This window comes from Alexandromys fortis, unplaced genomic scaffold (genome assembly GCF_014885135.2).
Source record: "Alexandromys fortis isolate MF-2015 unplaced genomic scaffold, M_Fortis_MF-2015_v1.1 scaffold_23, whole genome shotgun sequence".
In the NCBI taxonomy this organism is placed as follows: Eukaryota; Metazoa; Chordata; class Mammalia; order Rodentia; family Cricetidae; genus Alexandromys; species Alexandromys fortis.
The window spans coordinates 3,545,268-3,571,727 of NW_026067907.1; the positions used below are offsets into that span (position 1 = coordinate 3,545,268).

Genomic DNA, 26,460 nt, shown 5'->3' on the forward strand with positions numbered 1-26,460 from the left:
AGGGAGGTGGGGAATGTGTGTTAGCTTAACAAAAAGAGTCATTGTTTTCTGGTGCCCCCTATGCATTTTCTAAGTTTAGTGTGTAAGGTCATTGTAGGTAACACACTAGTTTCCCAGCTTATTTTAGTGGTTAGCATGACGTTGTATTGAGGTTTGTTTGATCAGTGGATCTTTTGCAGAAACTCGGGGAGTTGCCTAGAATAGTATTTAGATGAATTTCGGTAATTTTTCCATTATAAGTGCTACTTGTGACCCAGTGGGTTTCTTTAGGGTTATTTATAAGACCCAAGGAAGGGAAAAGCAGTCTGCCTTTGGAAGTGGACCCCCTTCCCCTGGTGGAATAGCTGGGCATTGGCTCAGTGGTTGTGTGCTCTGTTCTTTCATGGTGTGTGATTGGTAAGAGCACAGCACAGCACAGCTCACCAGACCATAAGAGTGCATCTGAAGTGTCGAACGTGCCGAACACTGGGAGTTAGCATTAGCATTGCTAGATTCTGGAAAGAAAGGATTGAAGGTAGAAGACTCGAGAGAACCAGACCACAGCTGCATTCCTAAGTGCCCTAGAAAGTGGAGGGGAAGGGGATGGGAGGGAGAGGGATCCCTGATGAAAGTTGTCTTCTTTTTCCTCTTCCTAGGACTTCAGGAAGGCACACATATTACCACTTATGTATTCAACATCTGTATCAGATGTGGGTGGAATGCAGCTAATGCCCAGGCCTACGTCACCTTGTGTTCATTGTTGAGGACCAGGAGCATGTAGACACAAAGCCATTCATGAAACACCTAGCCGCAAGACATGGTGTCTATTGACGACATGTCTCCATAGAGGAGAAAATGGAGCAACTCTGTACAGAGATGAGCTAGGACTGTCCCCCAGGACCTAGCACTAGTGAGGATTTGGATCAAAACGGCTTGTAGTTGACATGACAGAACTTATTAGATTGTCTTATTTTCTTGAAATCTTTAAAAAATTTAGTGTTTTAAGAGTTTGTTTTGCCTGCCTGCATGTCTGTGCAGCACATGTGTGTGCACGTGTGTGCAGTGCCTGTAGACGCTAAAAGAGGGTTCCCCAGAACTGGAGCTACAGGGAGTTGTGAGTTCCCATATGGGTGTTGGTAATTGAACCCAGGCTCTGCAAGAGCAGTCAGTCCTTTCCACCACTGAGCCAGCTCTCCAACTCCATGCATTGTCCTATTTTCTCTCGCCGTTAGTGATAGAAATTTTTCCTCATAACCAATCATTGTAAGTTTATATGCTTGTCAGGTTTTTTTTAGACTCCGAGTAGACTCACTTTGTTGGCAGTTTTTAAAACTTTCATTGTGTGTGTGTCCATCCATGTGTGTGGGTATGTGTAAGTATGGCACATACATGCCATGAAGCTTATTGTGGGACTGGTTCTCTCCTTCCACCTGTTGAGGCAGGGTCTCTCTGTTTCTGCCGCACACGACACTGCACACTCCAGACTGTGGCCTGGGAGTTACCCTGTCCACACCTCCTGTCTTGCTGTAGTGGTGCTGGGATTACAGGTGAGCACCACTGTCCCTTTATGTGGATTCAAGGAGTTAAATTCGAGGCTTCAGGTTTATGTGACGAGGGCTTTTATCAGTTGAGCCACCTCCCAAGCCTGCAAACACTTTTTCTTGCTCATTCAAATGCTGTACACGTTGATCCCTTCCGAGACATGTAGGTCCCTTGCACCTTTCTGTACCTCAGCCCGAGTTCTGTGCACTTGTGTTAACAGTCTGGGAGAAGCTGAAGAATCCTGTCTGCGTCTGCACTGTGTTTATCTGCTGATCACATAAATACTTGAAAATAGAAATACTCATTTGTATTTAAAACTATTCCTGTCGGCTTCTAGTTCTCTGGCATACACCACTTTTGCCAAAGTTCCTGTGGCAGGTACTTTGAAAGGGTGGCAGTCCGCTGTTTTCGCTCAAGCCCAGTTAAGTTTGACAAACTGAGACATCTTGCTCCTTTCTGAGAACCGCAGTGAGTTCTTCTACAGTGGGGGATTCTTCAGTCCCACTAAGGCTGGCACTGAGGGCGTGGCTTGTTGAACTGTAGAGATTTTAGTGAGGAGAATATAAAACCTCGGCTGTATTCAGGCTCGCCTGTGCGTGTGGGCTCACTTCTCTCCAGACAGGACCCCGGCTCCCCAGAGCCCGGGTGCTCGGCATCCTAAGGAGCAAGTCTTTGCCTTTGTCATCTTGTCCGTTCCTTTGAGCCATACTTGACAGCTGCACGTGACAGTTGGGGAATTGCTTTCAAAGTCTGGCATCGGGTTTCAGTAGCCAATTTAAATATAAACCACATCCTTTGGAAGTTTTCAGCGGAAGACATTTATACTCAGTGTCTTTTAAATGAGAAGTCAAGCAAGTGAATGGTGGGCAGGGGCCTAACTCGTAAGTGCCTTTGTTAGCATTTGGATGACAGATACACAAGTACCCCAACACTAGGTCTACTATAAGTTCACAGTGTAACCAAAGATGGCCATTCATCTCAATTATTCAAATTGTGAGATCTACAGAAGTCTATGCATTCCTACGTGAACTATGTAAACAATAATAGAAGCCTATAGCCAGGACGATGAGGGGAGTAGCTCATCCCTTGTCAGCCAAGGAACATTGGGGCTGACGTTCTAGTTTGGTTATTGATCCCATGCACTAATTTTCTTTATTTCTGTATTTTCTTAATGTATGCGAGTATTTTGCCTGAGCGTATGTCTGCACCACACGTGTGCCTGGTGCCCATGGAGGCAAGAAGAGAGCATTGGATACCCTGGAGCTGGAGTTACATGTATAGGGCTGTCAACTGCTGTGTGGGTGCTGGGGACCGAACCCCAGTCCCCTGGGAGAGCAGTCAGTATTCTCCACCACTGAGCCGTTTTTCCAGTGTCCAGAATGCCAGGGCAGGACTGTGTCTCCGAGAATTTGCTGAACTGAGGTCATGGGGTCGAGCTGTTCGTGTTTCTTACGTCACAGCAGAGAAAGGCTGACCCATCTCATCCCACAGATCCCCTTTGTCATTAGTGGCCCTGGAATAGGAACATTCATATTCTAGAGCATTTCAGTCAACCAAGATAGACAGCACTTTTAGAAATAATTAGCACAATCAGTTGTATTTTTCTTAAATGCATATATGTGTTTTCCTTCACCTGTTCGTGTGCACCTGTGAAGCTGAGAGCCTGTGGAGGTTGTTGATGTAGTCGTGCGAGGCACCGCACACTCGCTCACTTTGTGTTCATTCTATATACATATGGTGTATAAGTATAGTTTATCCAACTTTCCCATTCTGTTTTTCCCCAAATACAGTAGAATTCTCTAGGTGGTTTTATACAGAATGACAAGGACAAATTCTTCCCAAGCCAAACTTCCTGTTAGTGAATATTTTCTCCACATTGCACTCAGACTGACTTCTGCGTGCCGCCGCCACGTGCCACGCATGCCCCGTCAGTTAGCACCCCTCCTCTGCCACGTAGACTTTTCATCCTATGTCCAATGATGAAATAGTGAAACTTGGAGGTAAATTTATTGTGGTAACTTTTTCTCGTTCCAATATGATGTTTTTTTCCAATAAGGAAGAAACATTCCACTTTTATCATTAAAATAGGTATGTAAAAGAATAACAATTCTGAGATGTGATGGATTTTCTAGAATTCTCCTGAGGAAAGAGTTATGCCTATAGGGGAGAAAGTGGCTGAAGAGTGGGCTGTGCACAGGAAGTCATGTTGGGAAAGCATGTTCCTACTCTGTTCTGTGTTTTGTTGAGACAGGATCATGTAGCCCAGGCTGTCCTCAGATGTGAAGTATAGCTGAGGGTAACCTTGATTTCCTGATCTGTCTCTTCCTCTCAGATGCTGGAATTATGGGTATCTTCTACCATGCTCTGCCTCGTTTATGCGGTGTTGGGTTTCATGAACATGAGGTTTCATGCGTTCTAAGCAGGAACTCTACAAACTGAGCTATATCCCCAGCTCCTGGTCAATGTTTTATCTTTTTTTTTTAAATAGAGGAGGAATTTTAAGTGTTTTTGTCTTTTTTGCCTGTTTTAAAAATAGTAATTAACTAGCAAACAGTAATAACTAGTAAAAAATAATCTCATTGTAACATTTTTATTCTTGTATATTTTAGTTTCCTGTTGTTTGTCTTTGTTGTCTTTAAGTCTTGAGGATTCTAACTCGGGACTCTTGCCCAGGTAACGAGAGAGAGTAATCATATGGGGAAATGCTCTTGAAATTTTGCTGCCTAGCGAGTGCTTCCCCTTCCGGTCGCTGTTTGTCTCCTGTGGGGCGGCCTCAGCATTGACTGCACTTCTGCGTTCAGTATCTGTGTGCGGGACCCGAAAGAGAACAGGGCCACCATGGTGAAAACGGTGTAACGATGAAAATGATTTGGACACTCACATTGCTTAAAATGAGCATGCCGCCACAAAAAGCCTGGTGGGTTAGGAAGGTCAACCCACCGGCCTCTCAGGGAGCTGTCTGAATAATTAGATCATCTATATGGACTCACTCTGTAGACCAGGCTGACTTCAAACTCAGAGATCCGCCTGCCTCTGCCTCCTGAGGGCTGGGATTAAAGGGGTGCCCCACCACCTGGCTTGGATTTATATTTCAAGTGTAGTTGTGGTCCTGGAAGTCTGTGCACACTGCTCCATTTCTCCAGATTGCAGGTAATTGAGATTCCACGTTTGTGGTAGACAGCTTACCCGCTCCGGTCCACGTTAGGTAGTTGTGTGTGTGCTTACACTTGCCTTTGGGAGTGCGTGGAGGCCAGCGCTGACACTGCCCTATTTCCCCACGTCTTCACCTTACTTTTGTTTTTGAGGTAGGGTCTCTCACTGCACTTGCAGCTCAGCTTTGACCAGGTTGGCTGGAGAGCAAGCCTCTGAGGGCTGCTCTTCCCCTCCCGCCCCCACCTCAGCACCCCGGATAGAGACTCAAGAGCCACCATGCCAGGTTCTTACATAGGGAATCCAGACTAGGGCCTGGATCCCCACAGAGCCAGCCATCTTCACAGACCCCAAGTTAGTTTTTATGACTGAACTCAATCAGGTATTCCTTTGACACTCTGGAGCCCAGTTCGTTTTTTTTTTTTTTTTTTTTTTTCTGGTTGATTTACAAGGAACTGCCTTTTCTAATTTTATCAACCTGAGGACCATGGCTGTGGCTTCACTTCCTGGTGCTGGTGAACAAGAAGTACGATTCGCTTTTCTCCCTCAGCACCAACTGTTTTTCCAAACTGCGTTCTGCTTAATTGTCTCTTCCATTTGAAAACACTGAAATTCTCCCAACATAATTAAGAAAGTTGACTTTTGTTGTTGGATAAAAAACAGTGGCAAATCTGTTTCTTTTTCTGAAACGAAAATTTAAGGGCATTTGATATGAAACAGGTAGTGCCGTGCCTTCCAAATCAAAGGTAACATCCGCCATATCGCTGCATTGATATCTCAATATGTTATCTCAATATGGCCTCCCCCCCTGCCATGCAGGAAGGGCAGTAGCAGAGTGTTCCTCTTGGGATTCCTCGTGGTGTCCTGAGCTAGTGCGCATCAAATCCTAGCAGTGCTCTGAGAACTGGTGACGGTTACCTCATTTAGATGTTTTCTGAAGGATCCCGTGGGTGGTGAGCATAGCTTCCCTGCCGCCCTTCCACAGTGTGTTTCCATGGCTGTCCGAAGCTCTTGCCTGTGCCCTAACTTGAGGGCATTCAGGGTCACAGTGGTGCTGGTAGACTTAAGGGTCTTTGTCTCTGGTGGCAGAGTCATGGGAGATCCAGGAGAGATGAATCGGCAGCAGGGAAACGTTTAGTTCACCTATTGAAGGAAAGGGATTGTTTTGTTTTTTGTTTGTGTGGTTTTTGCTTAGAAAAAGGAAGTCTACAGTAGCTAGTTTTCTTGACAAGGCCACTCAGCTCTTCAGCTTACAGGACTGGAACAGTCTTTGCCCACTTGGATCTTCACAAGAGCTGGACACAGTTGTTTCAGTAGCTGTGCCGTTTTTGATTTTGCCACAACCTTTGTGTGTATGTATTTCTGTGTGTGTGTATGTGTGTGTGTGTGTCATACCCTTCTAAGGAACAAACAGAAGGCATTGTGTGTGTGCTGGACTTGATGGTTCCGCAAGAATGGAAATGAGTCTGCTATATTCTGACCTCTTTCCAAACAAAGCTCATTGCCTGACACCAGGAAGCCAGTTATCAGAAGCCATCCGTATTATGACACGGCCCCTTTGCACTGGGACACTTGTAAAAAGACACTTATCTGGACAGGTCTGCATACTTATTCCCAGCTAGACGTGGTCGTCATCTATAAACATTGTTTATAGACCTTGAGGTTTAGGTGTTTGTGCTCACAGATCTGTTAGTGAACACTTGCTCATGTACCTCTCACGTTACAGAAAACCCAGTTGGTTATGTCAACGAAAACTCTGGCATTATGGTGGTGTCTGTGTTTGTGGTGGGAGGTCTCCCCTAAGGGGAGGGGTTTGCATGTTCCTTCTAAAAAGTAGAACCAGAGCCAGTGGAGCAAATGCAGCCGCAGGTGCCAGTGAGTGGCAGACCATGAGGTGTGCAAGGAGGGAGTTAGGATAACAGGGGAGAGATGGCCTCTCGCCACCTAGTGTGAATGAGGAGGGCCTTGGGAACAGTTGTCTAGAGAGTCTGAGTGTGCCACCGAACAAAGACTGGTCAGCATTCAGCGTGTGCATGGGGCAGAGGGTATAGGTATATTTAATAGCACTGGCATTATCAGCTTTATAATCTGTTAGAGGAGGGAGCCAAGGTAGGCAGCTTCTTGCCATTCAGTCTTTGTCCCAATTGACACCATTTATCACGAGCCCTCTTTGTCTAGGTAGTAACGTATCATTTCATCTCTTTCCCAGTGGCCAAAGGTCTGGATACAGAGCTTGCTTCTGTTTCAGATACCGCATCCGCATTTCAGGCTCAGAGGTAATAGGATGGGGTGTAAAGGGCATTGAAAGTTGGGCGTATCCATTACTTTCTGAAGCCATTACACTGAAGCCAAACACCTGAAGGAAGAGAGGCTTTATTTTGGCTAACAGTTCAGGGAAAGTCCATCATGATGGCAGGAAGTCATGGAAGCAAGAGCTTGAAGCAGCCAGTCATACGGCATCAAGGCCTAAGCCAGGAGAATGGTATTATCCATTTAAGGGCAACCTAATCAAGATAGATGCTTCGTAGGTGATTGTAGTCCTTTCAAGTTGATAATAACTGTCAAGGTTCTGTGTCATGTGTCAGGTTCTGTGCCTTCACCTGCTATAGATCACCATTACACTCGGGCCCACTTCCCATATTCCAGATGCTTTACTGTCTCTCAAAAATGAGAAGAAAAGGAAACCCATTTTTACAGATAGCCAAAGCATACATGCTGTAACAGTTGGTCCTCGTCGCCTTTTCGGGGGCTCCCCAAGTTGTGGGTCTAACCGGTGTTGTCAGCTGTGTGGCTGGTGCTTTGTCTCATCGGCAGAGGATTTTGGTAGCAGAAATCAAGAGCACTCTACCAGGACAACCTGCAGCAGTTCTAGAATAGTCTTCCTTTGGCAGACAGGTCCCACACACCAACCACGTGACTCAAAATACCCGCCTCCAAACTGGAGGCTCAAAAGGAAGCAAAAGGCATGTAATGTCCATTCTGCCCTGAGATGATTGACTCCTAACCTCAGCACAGGCAAAATCCATTGACGTTCCTGTGCCTCTAACTATCCGTGTGTGCCGCCATGCAGCAATGGTGTCAAAGCTGAGACCTGTGAACATCAGAGCACTGGCAGGCCCCGTCAGTGCATGCCTGTGACCCTCAGTTTCTCTGTTTCACTCCTCCTGGGGTATTCCCGTAACAGCAGGTCCTTGCCTACCTACCCACATGTCGCCTAACTCTGCCAGGGTTTCCCTTTCTTACCCAAGGAAGGTAGGGGTGCTTCCTGCTGGCTTTGAGCAGTAGTTTACAGGTGATGATTTGTAAACTGGACACTTAAGATGTGGCGGAAGTGTTGAGTATCAGGCTTTTAAAAATCTTTTTTTTTTCCGGTTTCAAATGAAATCAGTACCTCACTATACAACGTCAGTATTTTTACTTATTGTTTGGATTTGAAGAATGAGCATGTGCCGGTCATCGGTTTGGCTTAGGGATCATTCCGTTGTTTGTCCCCTCAACAGATAGTTGAGTGGCCTAGCCCTTCCAGGTGCCAGAGAAACACGAAGGCCAACAATGACAGACACCAGGGAGGCATGGAAACTCTGGGCACTGCTGTGTGTGCCACCATGGGCCACAAAGAGGGTCCTGTTCCAAGGCTTCACCAGGAAGGATGCTCTACTGACCTTTGAAGACTGTAGGGATGGGATCCATCAGAGGGCTAGCTGTGAGGGAGGAGGTGGTGGGAACTATACAGACCTTGTGGAGAGGGGCTCCTTGAGTCACACGTTAGTATAGTAGCAGACAAAAGTCTGTAGATTGGAGAAGAGGATTGTCGTATACATTGGGATACATCTAAATATTTTTATTGATGGATGTGTGTATGTGTGCGCACATATCTGAAGGTCAGATCACAGGTTTTATAGAATCATTTCTTTTCTTGGGTTCTGAGGATCAGTATTGGACCTCCAAGCCTATTCAGCTAGCTCGTCCACCTACATAACCATCTCTCCAGCCTGGCTTTAAATATCTTCATGATATTGTTTGTTAGGGTATGCAAGATTAAAAATCCCTTAAAGCTTCTGAAGTCAGGCTCCTCTTTAGAACATCTTTAAGACACATTGCTTATTAACCCTGGATACGGAAGATGCACAAAAGGCAAAAATAATGATGGCGTTTCACGTGTATGAAGCCCAGGAGATTTGGCTCTCCTTCTGCAAATCTTGAAATAAATGTTTTCTGGGACATTAACTGGAAGACAGCTTGCCAGCACCAAACTGGCAGTCCATGGTAGAAACTCGAAACTGCGAACAGATGCAGCCTCCAGATTTTTAAAGAGTGGAATCTTTTCAGCCAGCTGCCAAACCATTGATCTCCGTAACTTTTTAAAGTCTGAAATACACATTTAAGTCTAACTTTACTGTTCAGCTCACACAAAACGTTCCTGTGTGTTATATCCCAAATACACGGCTGATTTCCAAGAGATTTACCTTGGTTAGAATTAAACTGTTGTTACTGACTGGGTAGTTTATCCAGAAGCCAAGTAGATCAAATACAGTGTTTCAAAAAATAGAACTCCAGTGGACATCAGTAACCATAGGCGTGAAGGGAACCTGCGGGTGTTCTGTGTTCCCTTAAAACCACGTTTGCAGCGTGTGTGTGTGTGTGTGTGTGTGTGTGGTGGCGTTTGTTCAGCATGCACATCTAGTATATGTCATTATGATATATTTAGGAAACTCCAAACTGTCACATTAGTTAAGTGATAAATCTCCCAAGACATGGAGCCCAGGTCTCTCCTCAGTTTACCGTTCAGCATGGTTGCTCCCCTGAGGGATTCAATAGACGGGGACACACTGGCCAGTCCGTTCCAAAGCATGTCCTATTCATAATGGGAGTCATCGTGGGCTCTGTGGTCTGACTGGTGAGGAGGTGAGGTAGTAGGATCGAAGACTCTGTCCATGCAAGCCCCTCCCCCATGCACACGTCCTAGACGGTTCATCCTGCTAGACGTCTCTCCAATCAAGAGACATCTCTATTTTGTAAGTCTTCGTACTTTTCAAATGCTTTTGCCAAGTGTCAGAGCAGAGGCTTTCTCCACCTCATGCAGACATGGGACTGTGTGTGTTCTGGTAGCCTACTTAAAAATCGTGCAGAAAGGCACAGTTTTAGTCCAGGTGTTGGTACATGCCTTTAATCCCAGCACTCGGGAGACAGACAGGCAGATCTCTGTGAGTCTGAAGCCAGCCTGGTCTACAGAGCTAGTTCCAGGACAGCCAGGAGCTGAAAAACCTAAAGAAACGCACAGTTTGGGAAATTGTAGAGTAGGATAAGGATAGACAAAATCAAACCACTTAAAACATCAAATCTGGATCTATTTCTGTTCGCCTGACACAAAACTAGCCTGTAGGAGTTCGCAGGTGCTGGAGTCTCCAGGGCACGCCTCCATTCTGGCTTTGCCTCCCAGCAGTTGTCTCAGGTCATGAGCAGCACCCCTCTGTATCTCTGCAAAGATGGGTGCTCTTACATCTTAAATTAACCCATTTCTATTTTATATTTTACCACGAGGCTCGTGATTTATGGGCAAGGTTCTGGGACAGGAGACTGTCTCCTCCAGTGGCTACATGGTGTCTCCCTGACTCCGCCTGCTCCTTATCAGTCTCCTTGGAATTCCCACCTTGCTCTATTCTGCCCTGCAATAGGCTTAAAGCAGCTTCTTTATTAACCAGTTGTAATAAAACATATTCACAGCGTACAGAGGGAAATCCCACATCAAGGTAGGAAAACCTGTCTCAAAACACAGGTGGGTGGCACCATGGAGTAACAACAGAGGTTTAATTCTGGCCTCCAACCACCCCCACATACATGAGCAGGCACATATACCAATAAATCAATAGAAATAAATGAATAAATGATCATTTTGTTGAGTGTTTAAATGGTCCCAATAAGCCATTACTGGGTTACTAGGAATAAATTCCTTGCAGAAAAATGGTTCTATTTTTGAAAAGCTATTTTGTTGAAGGGGAAAGATGTTCAGATGCTGTCAGTAGGGGACTCAGAAAGTTGTTTAGCTTGTGACAGTGATGGTGGTGGAGGCCTTGATGGCAATGGTGCAGCAGACTGGCTCACTCCACCTCCCAATAATGGAGCAGTGTCAACCCCGGAAGAGGGCACTTCCAGCAGCCCCTCAGTTCTGGATCTCAACAGATACCTGGCCTGGCCCTTGCCTTAGAGTGTGCAGTAGTTGGAAGCCATGGCCTCCCTGGGTCAGAGGAAGGAAGCCAAGCCCAAAACACGTGACCACAGGCCTTTTGCCCAAAGGCCTTGAGGTAGTGCCAATGACAGGCACCATCCCTTCCTCCTCCTTCCCCTGGGAAATTCTGAAGGCCCCTTTGAAAGGCTCCAGAGAACTTCTGACTTCATATCTGTTTTATGGGACCTGCTTATCATTTATTTGAGTGAGGAAGTAGGTACCAGGCCATAAATTAAACCAAGGGTGATGTGTAATGAGAGAACCAATAATGTCAGGTGAGCGTTGTGCCCCTGTGGCAAGCTCAGTCACTTCCAATGTGGAAAAAACACTGTCCAGCAGCTCCTGGGGGGAGGAGCTTGATGGAGATGAAAGGGCCTGAAGCTCAGAGGCCTGAGTTGCATATCCCCTCCCCTGGCCACTGGAGCGTGATTTGCGTATCTCCTCCCCAGCCACTGGGATCTTATTTGCATATGCCCTCTCCTGGCCTCAGGAGAACTGAGCATGTGAACCAGGGCAGAATGAGCTGAGTTTTGTTACTTTTGAGAGCAGGCGGGGTTAGTAAGGATGGGCATCAATTTAAGATTTTAAGTTGTTTATTATAAACGTAAAGCCCTTCCGTAGGACTTTGGGTGCAAGCCCAAGGCACGTGTCACTAAGCTAAGACAAACGATGGCAAAGTTCCTGCCCTTGGCTGATACCTCCATGCTCAGGACCTGTGATCATGCTTGCTCTTGTCTCTTCGAATGGGGGTGAGGGGAGCTACGAGAGCCATGGGAACTTGGTTCCCAACATATTCCCAGGCACCTGTTGTCCCTGTGAGACAAGCTGCGCTCACTGTCAGCATGTGCACTGTCCTGCTTACCCAAAATGGGGTTGCCATGGGGACCCCCACACACACACACCCCTGGGTGGCTGGTGTTCCTCTCATCTGTCTTCAGCTCTACCTCAGTAAGGAGCTCTCTGCGATTGTGTTTCTAGCTGGGGATCAGAAACAAAAGATAAAGGCCCTGAAGCCATCTTCCTTTCTGGAGGGGCTGGCTCGCTTTGGAAATGAATGCCCCCTGTAATGGCAGCTCAGGTAGGCAGAGAGAAAACACAAGTTATCCAGCAGACTGTAAGCTTAAGATAAGCAAGAAAGAACTTTTTTTTGTATAAGCATACCACATGCAATATTTGGGATAACCTCATGCTAAAATTAACTAACCATGAATTTTTTAGTTGGTGATTTTGTCGACAGTCCCTGGTATATAGCGACTGGATCTAGGTTTGGACTTTGAGCATTTGCTACAGTTTTCTTAAGAGAAATCGTCCGCCAGCCTTGTCCCTGATCTACGGCTGATGTGAACCAAGCCTCCTCCAGAACTCCTCCCAGACTGACGCGTACATCCCTTAGGTCCTCTTTGTCTGCACTCAGGAACACATGCCACGTCTGAGAATGGCTGCTGCAGAGCCCTTTCAGAGTTGATAACACAGATGTGCAGTTTAGACTTTCTTATTGTGACCGAACCTAACAAATGACACTAGGGCCCTCCCAGCTCACAGGACCGAGTCACCATGAGGCTGGACACGTGTGACTTAGAATTCAGAAGTCGGAAACGAGGGATGTTTTACTTGAAATATGGGATTTGTTATTGGCAAGAAAAAAAAATACTTCTGGCTCCAAAAGGGATCTTTGTAAAGAGAGGTGACAGGGTCCAGATTGTCTGGATACTGGAAAACAGCCTGAAATACGTGTGCTGTTGGTGCCGGGGCCATAACAGCGGTGTTGCAAAGTAAAGGCAAAATGAATTCCACCTCAGAGCCATTTAAGTAGTGGAAGTTTGTTGAAATACAAAGAACTAACTCACGAAGGTGAGCAGTGGGTGTGTCTCTTTACAGTTAACGGTCACTACTGAGTTTTATGTTGTTCATTAATTGTGAAAATTGCCAATGCAGATTAAGAAATGCCAGAGGTGTTAGAAGCCGTCAGCACAGTTGGAATAAACCCCAAATACAGAATATGCCATGATTCACAGGGATAATTTTCAAATTATTACTTTGACATATGGGTGAGGATTTCATTTTTTTTTCAAAAGAAACCCTTAACATATGGCCAAAGCTAAATTCTATCTCAGCCTTCATTTCTCTCCTTTGTATAAGAAGCAAGCCAGTAGGCAGTGTTTATTTGAGTCCTTTGGTTCCTCTCAAGCGCCTACTGTCAACAGCTGTGATCCTTAAAGAGCTGTCTGCCTTAACTGTAATTAACACAGACCTAACGGTGGCAGGTGAATGCTGACCCTCCTGTGGATGTTCCCGTGACTCTGTAGCTACTTCTGTAGCCAATGAGGGGCCACTTCTTCCCTCTGTAGCCTCGCCAGGCACCGGCTCCTCGGGTGTCCCTGGAAGTCCAGCTACCACACAGATTGTGGGCAAGTTCCTCAAAGCACTCTGTTATGCATCCTGGGAAGAATTCCAAAGAATCCGTAAAAGGGGGATAAATCTAGCTTGTCACAGTTCCAAAGAGAGAAAGAGCCAAAAGTTTTGACACCATTTTGGGGCGGGATGGGGAGGGGGAGGGAGCAGCTAGATACTCTTGAGATTTCCTCAGTTAAGCTTCTCTGGTAGCTCAGACCGGTAAGGTTCACTGTATCCTGGCAGAAGTTTCCTCCCACTCGATCTGCAATTGGAAGAAGACCCCATCTGTGACTTATCACCCCGAGAGTCCCTTGGGGGATGAACAACTCCTTGTTGAAATGTCACAGAAAAGCTTAGCCCCACCTGCTACCCACAGTATAAACCAGGGAGATGAGGAATCCAGACGTGTGTTCCTGGGACAGGGTCAGTGATGGCCACCTATGGAGTGGAGAAGGGCTGTGGCCCAGCGCCTACCGCAGTCTGCATCCAGTTCACACCAGATAGTTTAGATCTCCTGATAGCTCTAACAGCCAGTTCAAATAAAGGCTCACAAATCCCTGACTTAGTTAACGAAAACGGTAGATGGTTAAAAGGAACGTCAGAAAAACAGGAAATATTTTCTTCGGTATTAATAAAGAAAAGTCAGGGGCTGTGAGGGGTTCAGTGTTATGTGGCTGGGGAGAGAAGAACCCGTTTCTTTTGAAGACAGAAATTTCTTTCGTGAATTTGTAAACCAGCTGTATCTTAAAACAATCTTCTGGCCCCGAAAAACTCTTGACAAAGGGAATACAATCAGTTGTCCCGAGACCCGCTGGCATTTTCTTTTCTTTTCTGTCCTGTCTCCAAGCCAAGGCACTTAAGCCAAGAACGCCCTGTCCTGTTCTGAATTACAATCCAGCTTCACCTGCCTTGCAGCCCTCTGCCATGGCAGTGCTGAGCAAGGTGACACTCTTCCACTGAGTTGTAAGTGCTTATCCGTCAAGTTCAGGTAACAGATGACGTGTGTGTGTGTGTGTGTGTGTGTGTGTGTGTGTGTGTGTGTGTGTGGCCGTTTCTCGGTGTGCATGTAATTCGCCAAAGGAGGGGAGAAAGGGAGAAGCCTAAAGAGGAAAAAGTCATTTGCCGACATCTTCTGGCCTCATTGATGTTGATTCTCATTTGTGGGGTGGGTCAAGCTTCCTGCCTATACACATTGTGACTTCAGCAAGGGGTTCATCCCCAGAAAGACTTTCTGACCTCCCCGAATCTGATCCCGAGTGTTGACCAAGATCCAGACCCACACCGAAGAAAAGACATGAGACCCTTTTGAGAAATCGTCCCAAGTTCACAAGAGACGAAATTTTGTGAATGTGGGCGGGTGTGGGCGTGCATGTGTATCCAAATGTCGAAGCCAGATGTCAGTTAGGTCAATCAGGCCATGAGCCTTTTGGGTTTTGTGAGGCACAATGCTCTTTTTGCCTGGAACTGTCCAAGTAGACCGGGCTGACTGGCCAGGTAGCACCAGAGCGCTGGTGTTCTCACCTCCCCAGCACTGACATCACAGGCATTTCCCACCGTGTCCAGCTTTTCTGATGTGGGTTTGTGATTTTTTTTCCTGATGTGCTCAGAATCCAGTAGATTGTATATATCAGACCACAGACTTCCAAAATTCTACCTCGAAGGCTGTGGAGCATAGGATACAGGCTATCTTTAGGGCCTGGGCGTGCCCACCTCCTACCCAATCACACACATCTAACACCTTGAACTCTCCCAGTTTTAAAGCTGGGATCTAACTGCAAACTAATGCTTGGGTACCTACCATGCATCACTGCCTGTGACATTTATGGCTAAAGCTGTCGTAAGCTGCCTCACGGCCTAGAATCATATGTAATTTTGCTTCAAGGCACAAATGGGGACAGTGTGGATGGCAGGGCAGGCGGGGGTAGTATACTGCTTAGCTGGGGTCAGCCCTGCTGACTGCCATCATCTGTGGGTTGCCCGTCTGTTTCCCTGTGAGGGTTATGTTGTAATAGCCTGATATTTGTCCAAGATATGCCCCTCTCACAAGTCTGAAGTCTTCGGAGATATGTTCAGGGCCCTGGACAGCTGAATGGAATGCAGGTGTTCTGCCTGAGGAATTACCAGAGGTGTATTCTAGAAGGTTCTCTGCCCCAACTCATGAGGGGATTCTTTTTCGTGGACAGACTCAGCACATGTCAGCTCTCACAGACACTGCACAGAGGTTCACTTCCTTCTTCCCAATTCCAGCTGAGGCTTCAGAGGAATTTGATTCTGGAAACTACCCATTTTTAAAACAACAAAAACAGTCATTTTTCCCTTCTAGTGTGTGCTTTTGGGTTTGCTGGGGACGAACGGTCCTGAGCCTGAGCTGTGTTGGAGGAGGAGGAGATCTATTAGCGGTTCCTTCATTTGAACTGGGCCTGGAATTCTTTGTGAGCCTTTTAAAATAAGGCACCATGCTCTCCCCCAAACTGTTACTCTATTTTACATTTTATTCGCTGTTACGCTGTGTGTGTGATGTATACATGCACACGTGACATATCACGTGGAGGATCGGAAGATAATTTGCAGGCTGGCAGGAGCTGGTTCTCTCCTCCCACCTTCTGGGCTCCTAGGTACTGAACTTAGATCATCAGGGTTGGTGACAGGTGCCTTGACCGGACCATCACTCTATTTAAACAAAGCAATCTCGTGTCAGATTTCACTGACCACAGTCTCTGTAGCTGTATGGGGCGTCATAGATGCAGTTGCCTTTGGGGGACCCCCCCCCCCCCCCCGCCTGCCATGTGTTTGTAAATATGATCTTGATTGTTGGATTTGCTAGCTCTGTACTGTGCCTGTTGATGGTGTGGACCCCAGATCCTGTCAGGAATTGTATGAACACTAAACTCAGATCCCCCATCCAGCCAGGCAGGGGAGCATTTACTAGCCGGCTTCTGTAAACACAACAGCAGATGCTTCTTAAATTTCACTCACCGGCCTTCCTACTAGTACTTTGAAAACAGCCTGTTCCCACTTTCAAATGCTCCTGGGCGAGGAGAGAAAGCACATGCGCACAGAAAAGAGACCTGACCAGAGACTATGGGAGGTGCAGCCTGGTTGGAGGCTAGCCTGCTTACTGCATGTAGGTATCCCGCCTGGGTACCTAGAGATGGAGGTTTCAGAGCTTGTGGGGGGCCTTTGCGGTCTTGAGTCTTTCCAGGATCACTTTTCTCCTGGGCCTGGGCAAGTGAGTGGCTTGTCATTTCCTAGACCGAGTCAGATTGATTCACCGTCACTAATTCGGTTTGCAAATCAGTTTCTGCAGCCATTAAAAGGCAATAGCCTGTGTACACGTGAACGGCCATGTTGACTCCGCAGCTAATCCGTGACAGCTGAGGAACCAGATTGAGTTTGAGTTTGTGGCTTGAAGGCTGGATATATAGGAAACCCTGAAGCCTGGAAGGACTGTTCACTTTTCAAAAAGGCTCCTTTTTCAGAGAGACAGACAAACAGACAGACAGACCTTGGAGGCAGGAACCCCCCTGGAGCTGGGGGTACTTTATGAGGCCCTGAATGCTGACCCAACTCCTTCCCAGCGGCACATGGTATTACAGTATTCATGGACATAGCTCAATCCATTATAGTCCAGGAAGCCCATGTAGTCAAATTGTTTGTCCTTGATGGCTTAACTTTTCAGTATTTGTAATATTTGAGTGTTCTTTCTTTAAATTAAGTGAGTAATGGGTGTGGAGGGACCAAGAATTCAAGTATCACATCGCCTCTCAATGTTCGTGTGTCCAGGGGAAGAGGAAGTTGGGTTCTTCAGTTTTCTTTGGGCTAAACTGATTCCCAAGGTCTGGGCTGAGCTGACTCCTGTTCTTACTGTAGATTTAAGTGGCTGCTTTGGTTTTAGTAGCTAGGCTTGAGTCACAGTCTATGCAGTACACGTGTGGACATCAGGCAGGCGTGTGACCTCAGTTGAACAGAGGAGCCCTGGGTATTCCCTGTCACAGAATCAACTTCCTCACCAGGCTGTGGATGCCTTTGTTATTGTAATTCTCCCCATATCTGGTATTTGAAGAGGCGCCGCTCCAAGTCGTTCCAGCCTAATGAGCCGAAACACGGTGCATTCTAAGTAGGTTTTAAGCTATCGAACCATGAAACAGAGCAAATTTCTAGACTACATCTGCAGTGACTGATAATCACAGCCCTGTGCCAGCCATCGTGAGCCCATATGGGCTGACCAAACGGATCAAGCTGGCCAGGGCAGATGGGGGCCTGGCATCCATGAATAACTTTGGCGCTTTCCTTCCCACATGGCAGGACGATCTGGCTGAGGCTTAGTTTGAGCATCTTTTGGGAAGTGGCACATGCGTGCCAAGTGTGCCTCCATCACCTTCTTATGTTAATCCAGGATCTTCATTGGAGCACACTGCTGTGGCGCTGATTTTCTGTTCCCCCGGCTTCTCAATCACACGCCTTCATCTTCGATGCAAAGCAGAAGTTAAAGGTGGTGTGGGTTTTCTAGTCTGAACCTTTGCTGACTACTGACAGCTCTGATGAGAGATGTTCTGGAAGGAGATGGCTTCCAGAGATCAAAGGTTCTCTGTGGACTTCATCTCCCTGCCCTCTCTCATCCTGGCTGTCACTCTCTGGTTATATGGCCTGCAGATACGGCCATTGGTTAAGATAGAAAACCCAACCAAACCCCAGGATCTTCTCCGTGATAAGTGGGAGAAACACTGTTTTTCCATGCTCTTTGTCCCCTGGAGTCATATCCTTAAGGTGGGGGGCATCTTTGCCTGCTTCTTCTTTTGTCTTCTGCCCAGTATCCTGACCTAGGGACCTGGCTCCTATCCCTACAGCTAGATTGTGTATTAAGAGAGGCTGCAGTGGGTGTAGAAACAGCTGAACCTCCTTGCTCCTCAGCCCCTATGAGCCATGGCATCTGGCGGCTGTGTGGCATCAGGAGAACGGATTGATAGGAAAGGTATAGAATTAAGGGGCCAAACATGCTTAGCCTGAGAACGAGCCCCTGACACTGCCTGGGTACGCCCCTCTTGACTCGGTCGTTCAACCTCAGCCAACCTGTTTGCTCCTCTGACAGGAGTGGTTCACGAATGCTTCTCCCTCCCTGCAGGGCTGTTCAGGTAGGCGCAGCAGGCCCCTTGGCACCCGTTTTCCATCGACCCACATCTGGGTATGAAGCACAGTGCTCTCCTCTAGCCTTTCCAGCAGGGCAACAGCAGATGTGTTGGTCCCAGTGAAAGGCACAGAGGCGAACAGCTTACTGCTGGTGGCTCAAGCTAGGGAAAGTGCTTCTAAAGCGTCACATCATCCAGGTTCACCGGTGCCTCCGAACCCCTTGTACCTGTGCTCCCTAGTTCTGGTCCTGGTTCTTTACTACAGAATGATGGGTGATATCCTGGCGAGTCATGAGCCACTCTGGTAATAGGAAGAGTAATCTCTGGCTATGTGAGAACTCATTTCCTCACAGAATCTCATCATGAACCAAGTTATTCATGTAATTTGGAATGCACTTAGCAATGGGTTGTATCCCTGCAGCATTTGGAAGCAGTCAGGTTTCCTGGTCTGGTTTTTTGTTGTTGTTATTGTTTTGTGTTTGGTTTTTTGTTTTTGTTATTGTTTTGTGTTTGGTTTTTTGTTTTTGTTTTTGCTTTTTTTTCTCAAGACAGAGCCTCTCTTGTAGCCCATACTCAACTCAGACTCTCAGTCCCCCTACCTCAGCCTTCTGAGTGCTGGGATTACAGATGGGCACCACCACACCCAGGAGGGCTTCCCTTTTGTGACCATGCTGTAGGCATAGCAGCCTCTGTTGGATCTGATACTTCCAGTGCTGCAGAAGTTCTGCGTGACAGTTCATAGCATACCCAGATGGCACACATGGTAGAGGGCTCCGAGGCCATGCAATTAAAGCATCAAAGCTTGGAGCTCTGGCTTAGCCTTGCTCTGTGGGATGCTGGGCAACGTGTGTCTTGGCACCTGTATGTCCTTCCGGGTATTCTCCATAAAGTGTGTACTCTAGCAGAGCTAACACTGTTCACAGGGGTACGCAGGGCTAAGAGATGGGCACTAAGTAAGGCAACTGCCAGTATTCAGTGTTAAGAAGAGAGACCTGGCCTGGAAAGAAAAAGGCCTGGTTTCTACCCCAGTCTAGGGCTCACTTTGTCTAATGCTGAGCCAGTCTCCAGAGCAATCCCATCTTGGCTGCCTGTAGGGGAAGCTGGGTTCCCTGGTGTAAGAGCCAGCAAGCTCATACATGGGAGCTGGCTTCAAAAAGCGAGCACCATGCCATAAATGCTGTTGGCCCGCTATCTCCACACCTCCCGTTATTCCTTGCATTTTATTTAATTTTCATTTTATTTTATTTTTTTTCCTGCAAGGTTATAGCAAAAGAGACACATGAATGGGAGGTTTCAGAATTTTCACTCATATAGCTTAACCATACTATCTTGTGGAGTTTTGATTTACTTCAGAAGCTAGCATACATGTTGAGGTTCCTCTGAATGAATTAAGCTGATTTCTAACACAAAGCAAAGCTGGCACCCATGTGTAGAATCGTAAGCCTATTCATTGGCAAAGATTGACATGATCAGACCTGGCTGTGCTCTGTAGAGATCCAAGAAGACAGGAATGTGTGCAGACATTAAAAGCTAGCCTTGGATAGCCACCACCTCAGGTAGTATTGGCCAAAATACTCTTAGTGTTTGTGTCTAAGCAATTCGGGCACCATTAGGCAGGGGACCTTGTTAATCCTTTGTAGAGGTGTACCCGGAGCCTAGATCTACTGACTTTTGGGAAGGACTGTCTCCTGACTATTGCTGCCTAGCTTGGGTTTCCCTGCACCACTGAAAGAAATACATTGCAGTCCTGGGCTCAGAAAGCCATCAGACATCAAAGCATTTGCTATTGTGTCGACACCATTCCTTCTTTAGGGGGGAAAACTAGGAAAGTTATTCCGTTTACCAGTGATGACGTTATTATTCCTTTTGTCAACAGGCAAGATGATGAAGTCCTGGCAGCTTCCCGGGTCCCAGGCCTTGTAGAAATAAATGAGACAGACGTGCTTCAAAGTTCTAATGGGCATCACACCGGAAGCATTAAAAGGAGCCCCGCCGTTGCCTGTTGAGAAGGCTGTGTGCTCTCAGGCGTGGTTACAAGCATGCCTCCCTGTATTACCTGTCGGAGCAGGTTTAATTTTATAAATTTCTAGACACAAACTCTATGAGTTTCTAGTTCATACCTGTTCTTTTTGAGGATCCGCTCAGACGAACAGTATTTACATCCGTAAGAGATACGCACTCCCACTGCCCAAAACTGGTTGAGGAATCACTGGCAACAGACTCCATCAGTAGCATCGTCCAGTGCGTGATGGGAAGGACAGAGGGCGAGGAGACCGTCCCAGGGCGAGTCATACTGTGCCGGAACCACAGATGGCCAGAACCATAGTGTTACTACACCAGCGATTTATTTTTTGGTTTTTGGGTTTTTTTTTTTCCCCTTGAACACAGTAGATGCTTACTACTGTGAAGCCACGTACAAAGCATTAAAGTGAAGCCTGCGGCTTCAATCCATTGTCATTAGTGACTTCTTTGGACACTCGAAAACACTGAAAGTTGTAAGCTTTCATTTTTAAAATCCTTTTTAACTGAGCTTTGAGAAAAGCCAGGGTCAGCAAACTGTCCTGGACCCTTTGCTCCGGCCTCCCTGTCCTGTCATGCAAGCAGCAGGTACCCAGGCGAAGATGGGAAGCCTTGTGGGAGAGGAAGGAACATGGTGACGATCAGGCCCACTGAATGGTAGCTTAGTGCCCTGAGGCGCTTCTAATGCAGGCAGTGATGGTGACAGCTCGCTGCAGAAGGCCAGACCTAATTTGTGTTTTTGAAACCACAAGTGTTCACACAATTCTTGGGGGAGGGAGGACTCAAAAACTCAAATATGAGCATCGCTTATACCCAGAACAGTATTTTTAATCATTCTTTTGTTTGTTTTGTTAAAAAAAAAAAAAGAACAATTAAAGTGCTTGGAATTCTTTATCTGTGGTCCCTTGGAATGTAATCTGTAAGACACCTCCCGCAGTATGCTGTCACTTTGGACATTCATAATAAAAGTTGAAACGCATTTCCGTTGCAAGTCCTTTCTTTTGCCTTGGTTGGTACACATGTCTCCATTTACCTTTGCCTGGCACCCATGCCGTCTGCACCGGTGCATATACAAAGATGCATTCATCTTCCAAGCCTCCTTCTCCCCTATCCTGCCCCCGTCTTTTTCACTGGGTGACTGACAGTTTCCAAGTTTGAACAGCCACTCTTCTCTTGTTTCCTGGAAGACCAAGAGATCTTTGAATGCCAAAGTCTTTTTGAATATGCATTGCAACATGGGTTAGAGATAATTCCCAAGGATTGTACCATGGCTTTCTGGAGTTTCTCCTTGTATATTTTTTTATTAAATTAATCTTAACGTGATTCTGACACGTCTTGGCTGTGCTGGAGATTCTGTTGATGAGCTGGGAACTGGAGGAGGCTATGGCTGCTACGGTGACACGGTGTGGGCTTTTCAGAACATCTTTGTTTGACTCCCCAACATGTTGGGGTGTCATCTTATGTATTCCAGCATACTGCAGTTAAGAAAGAAAACAGCTTCCAAAAAGTCCAAACATGCCAGTCTTATAAAAAATGTGTAGATCTTGCTTGGCACGCTTACCAAATCTGCCGTGACAAGAAGAAATGATCACTTTTTGTCTTTGTAATTAATTTTGCAATGGCAGGTGTACCACTCACCTAGCCTCAACCTCCCAGTACCTAGTCCTTATCCCCCGAAGAAACAAATGAATTTGGGGGCTACCAGGCTATTCTAGTGCATATATGAACAAGTGATTTGGGAACTTTGGGGGCTGGGGAGATGGCTCAGTCAGGAGATGATTGCCACACAGGCATGAGGTCCTGAGTCTGATACTCAGCACCCATGTAAAAAACTAGCTGTGGCGATGTGTGTTCATATCCCAGTGCTGGGGAGGTGGAGAGATGGAGACAGGGGGATCTCTGATGTCTGTAAGTCAGCCAGCCTGGCCTAGTCAGTAACCCCCAAATCCTACTAAGAGACTATGTCTCAAAAAAATATGTTGGACAGTTCCCGAGGAACAGCTTCTCAGATTAATCTAGGGCTTGCACACACAAACTGATTTGATCATCTCTTTGTTAGACATGGGGCATTGCTGTTTCCTAGGCTGGTTGCAAACCCCTGGGTCTACAATCCTGTTCCTGCTTTAGAAGAGTGTCAGGTACCGGGAGAGACAGATGCCTACCATCATGCCCTTCTTTGATGAAAAAACTCATTTAAATTGATGGAAACCCTAGCAGATCCTGAAAGTTTTCTTCCATGGATGGGATGGTGGGACAAACTAGAATCATAAAGGACTTAGAATTGGGCTCATTACTTCAGAGGCCAGCTTGTAGGCAGTCAGCACAAGTTAGAGATGCCTTTCTGAAGGTCATGGGCACTGAGGGATCTGGGAGGAGTTGTCTTTTGACTATCCAAGGACAGCCCTCTTAGTGGCAGAGGTTGGTGTTGTCATAGCTAGCTGATGTCAGCTATGTTAGCTTCCCGCCAGCGTCCCATCAGCCCTCTGTGGTCACCGTGCTGTTTCCCACAAGACCCCCCCCCCAAGCCTGCTGCAAAGGAAGCTTTCACAGCCCCCTTCTGGAGAGACTTCTGGCTTTGGAAACAGTGTGAGGTGACTGACGTGCCAAATGGGACAGCGGCCTTGGGATGGGTTGCTTGGTTTTGTAAGTGCCGGGAGGGCCTCTCTCCCGTGGATTCTTGGTGGGTGATCTGAAGCAGTGTCTTTGTGGTTAATCAGTTCTCATGGAACGGGGGAAAACAACAAACAAACAGAAAGCCACTCTGTTTCAGAACGCTGCGCACGGATGGTTATCATTAACCAATCATTTGTGCTTTAAGCAGTTAAGCAGTCGCCAGGCCCCATGTTGCAGACGGTAGGCCCCTTCTGCGCATTGCTTCCAGAAACCCATGAGCTCTACGTTCGCTTATTAAAATTGGGAACACTCCACAACTCACAGTGGCACCGGATGCAATCACTTTTGACTGCATGCTCTCTCAGAGGGCTGCTCCGGGTTACAAAGCAGCGGTGGTCAGCTCCCGAGGCCTTCATCGCACCTCTTAGTGTATGCAAGGGAAGCCAGGCTTACTCCTCTTTATTTCTTCTGAGGTTCACATCTCTCTCACAGTGTTGTTTCCAACAGAGAAGATTTGAGACTGGAGAGATAGCTCAGCCGTTAAAGGCTAGGCTAACAAGAAACACAAGACTCGAACTCCAAACCATATGGAAGCAAAATGTGGGCTCATTGTCACCCAGTCCTGTGTCATAGCAATTAATTCCTTCCAATCCAGTAGGAGACAAGTCGACTAAATGCCTATTCATATGGGTTAGTGAAAACCGTGAACTATAAAAATAAAACATGCATTTTATTAACTAGATGTCTAAGGCTGTCAGCTTACACAGTTAAGGAAACAAATCCTGAATATGCCTTCACTTGCGCTCTACTGATCCCAGGTAAGGAGAAAACTACGGAACAGAAGGGATCTCTAGTCAGATTATTGTTTTAAAACAGCGTGAAGTCCAAACTGAACCTTTAAAGGATCCTTCCCAGAAGATCAGACTCACATATACAATCCCTTCCCCCCTCTCCTCCCAGGTCCAGAGCCACCATGCCACACAGATGGGCCATCCTCTCCCAGAGCCACAGTGGCACAGATAGGCCAGCCTCTCCCACTTACTGTTGCACTGCCTCTTTTTACAGTTAAGAGGGGGAAAAGTTACCAAGGGATATGCCCCAAATGGCCATGAAGTCAGGAGTTTTATCCATGTGGAAGAAACTACACATACATGCGTGTATGAGCAGGTCATGTGGTTGGAGGCCCAGAGCCAACTGGCCACAATTTTAGGTCATAGAAAAGCAAAACACCTCAAGTCGAGCCCTGGTGGGGAGTGCTGAGAGCGGAGGGTCCCAGAGGCCTGCCCTGCCGTCTTCGGCAGATGTGGACATCCCATAACAGAAACTTCAGTTGCCCGCTGATTCCCACTGACGCCTGCTCCTACAGAAGGACGTTTCGGAGAATGTTGCAAAGACAGAGGTCTTCAGACACCAATATATTTACCAGTCACCAAGTGCTCAGTGCTATGCCTGAGCTCAAACATGGACCCCTGTCACTTTGGATCCACGCACTAGAATACAGGTTGTATTGCAATTCCCCAGAAGTGAATGCAAAAAAAGCGGCTCAGGCAGGTCCGAATTACTAGTTTTCTCATAATGGAATTAAAACTTTCTTCTTCTTCTTCTTCTTCTTCTTCTTCTTCTTCTTCTTCTTCTTCTTCTTCTTCTTCTTCTTCTTCTTCTTCTTCTTCTTCTCCTTCTCCTCCTCCTCCTCCTCCTCCTCCTCCTCCTCCTCCTCCTCCTTCTCCTTCTCCTCCTCCTCCCCTCCTCCCCCTCCTCCTCCTCTTTCTTCTCCTTCTCCTCCTCCTCCTCCTTCTTCTTCTTTTTTGGTTTTTCAAGACAGAGCTTCTCTGTGTAACAACTCTAGCTGTCCTGGAACTAGCTTTGTAGACCAGGCTGGTCTTGAACTCACGGAGATCCGCCTGCTGGGATTAAAAGCATGCACCGCCACTACCCAGCTTAAAAATGCTTCTTATGTCATAGTCAATAAACACTTTTGCTCTGTCCTGGCCAGCAACAAGTTTGTTTTATTTAGATTCCAAAACATCAGGGTTCAGCTGACTAGAACAGTGCGCCATTTCTTTTTTAAAGTGTAGGATTACCAAGGTCTTCTCATGATTTCTGTGTCCTGCAAGCAGAGGTCCTTATAGCAAGGTTCTGAAAGCAATGGGCGTTCCGATGGATTTACCAGCTTTGAAGACATATCACCTTTCTGGTCTCAGGCAAAGGAGAGATGATTTGGAAGCAAAATATGATGATATATCTTCTTTACTCTTAAACTCATGTATGATCCCACAAATATGTCCCCAGCTGTACTTAAATAGACCCCTGTTCTCTGAACCCCTAATCTTTATGGTTACTTTGTAATTCTGACCGCCCATAGATGCTGCTATCATACTCAACATAAGAACTCTCCAGTGTGACCAATAAACAGGAGGGAAAGCAGTTCAAAATGCAAGCAAAATGGTTGGCTTTTACAGCCTTTGGGAATTATAAATAAAATGTGAGGAGCTATTTCTATTACCAAGTCAAATGTATTCTATTTTTTGAAACAGCTTTCCTATTGGAATATTAATATTGAGGGGGTTGGAACTGTAGCACAGTTAACAGAGTGCTTGCCTAGCATACACAAAAGCTGGGTTCAATCCCAGCACCATATAAACCAAGTGTGGTGGTACAAGCCTGTAATCCCAGCACTCAGAGGCGGAGGCAGGAGATTAAGGGGAGACTCAGGTACACAGCCAGTTTGAGCCCACTCTTGGTGAGAGACTCAAAAAAATAAGATAAAAGGGCTAGAGGGATGGCTTACCGGTAAAGAGCGCTGGCTGCTCTTGCAGAAGACCAGGGTTCAATTCTTAGCCCCCCGCATGGTAGGACACAATCATTTGAACCTCCAGGTCCTGGGAATCCAGTGCCCTCTTCTGCCACTAAGGGCACTGTATGCACATGGTACACAAACATACATGCAGTCAAAACACCCATGTACATGAAACAGAAACTTTTAAAAATTTAAAATGATGTAGCTAGATACATACACACATATATTTGGTGGAACACAGATACTTTGCAGGAAGCCAGTGGGACAGAATACAGTTACTGAACGCTCAGCTGTTTTCCGTGTGGGGCTATCTTCAAGGTCATAGAGGCAAGGGTGGTTTAAGCAGACCTTTGCTGAATTTGACACTGAGGAGAGAAAGACTGCTGGAATGGCTCTTACTTAGAAAGGTGCTCACCACATAGCAAAGAGAAAACCAAGATCAGCGGCTGTCCCATGAACTAGGAGTTGAGGTCACCGTTAGTTTCTCCCTCTGGACAAAGGCCAGCGTCACTGGTCACAACTACCTGGTGTGTGAGGCTTGAGAGACACACAGGCTTGCTTTGACAATTCAAATACTTCCACCTGGTGGTGGACGCCATAGATGTCACTTAAGA

General features: G+C 46.6%; 1 protein-coding gene and 1 long non-coding RNA gene across 3 annotated transcripts in view; one reads left to right on the forward strand and one right to left on the reverse strand.

The window, feature by feature from the left end:
* The window catches only part of Scaf8 (SR-related CTD associated factor 8), a 186,016-nt gene that overhangs the window by 115,764 nt on the left and 43,792 nt on the right, over positions 1–26,460 (forward strand). Inside the window, exon 22 of one of the 2 annotated variants that reach the window (XM_050135813.1) lies at positions 20,294–21,308. The exons of the other annotated variant lie outside the window; for it this stretch is intronic. The gene's annotated coding sequence lies outside the window, so the exon portion shown is untranslated. Of the gene's footprint in view, positions 1–20,293; positions 21,309–26,460 lie in introns of those variants that run through there. 2 annotated transcript variants of the gene reach the window in all.
* On the reverse strand, positions 1,930–25,999 carry LOC126497660 (uncharacterized). Its single transcript, XR_007590659.1, has 4 exons — positions 25,838–25,999; positions 20,261–22,002; positions 5,590–5,814; positions 1,930–5,354 (listed from the first exon to the last, which is right to left on the reverse strand). It is a non-coding gene; the product is annotated as an uncharacterized lncRNA (long non-coding RNA).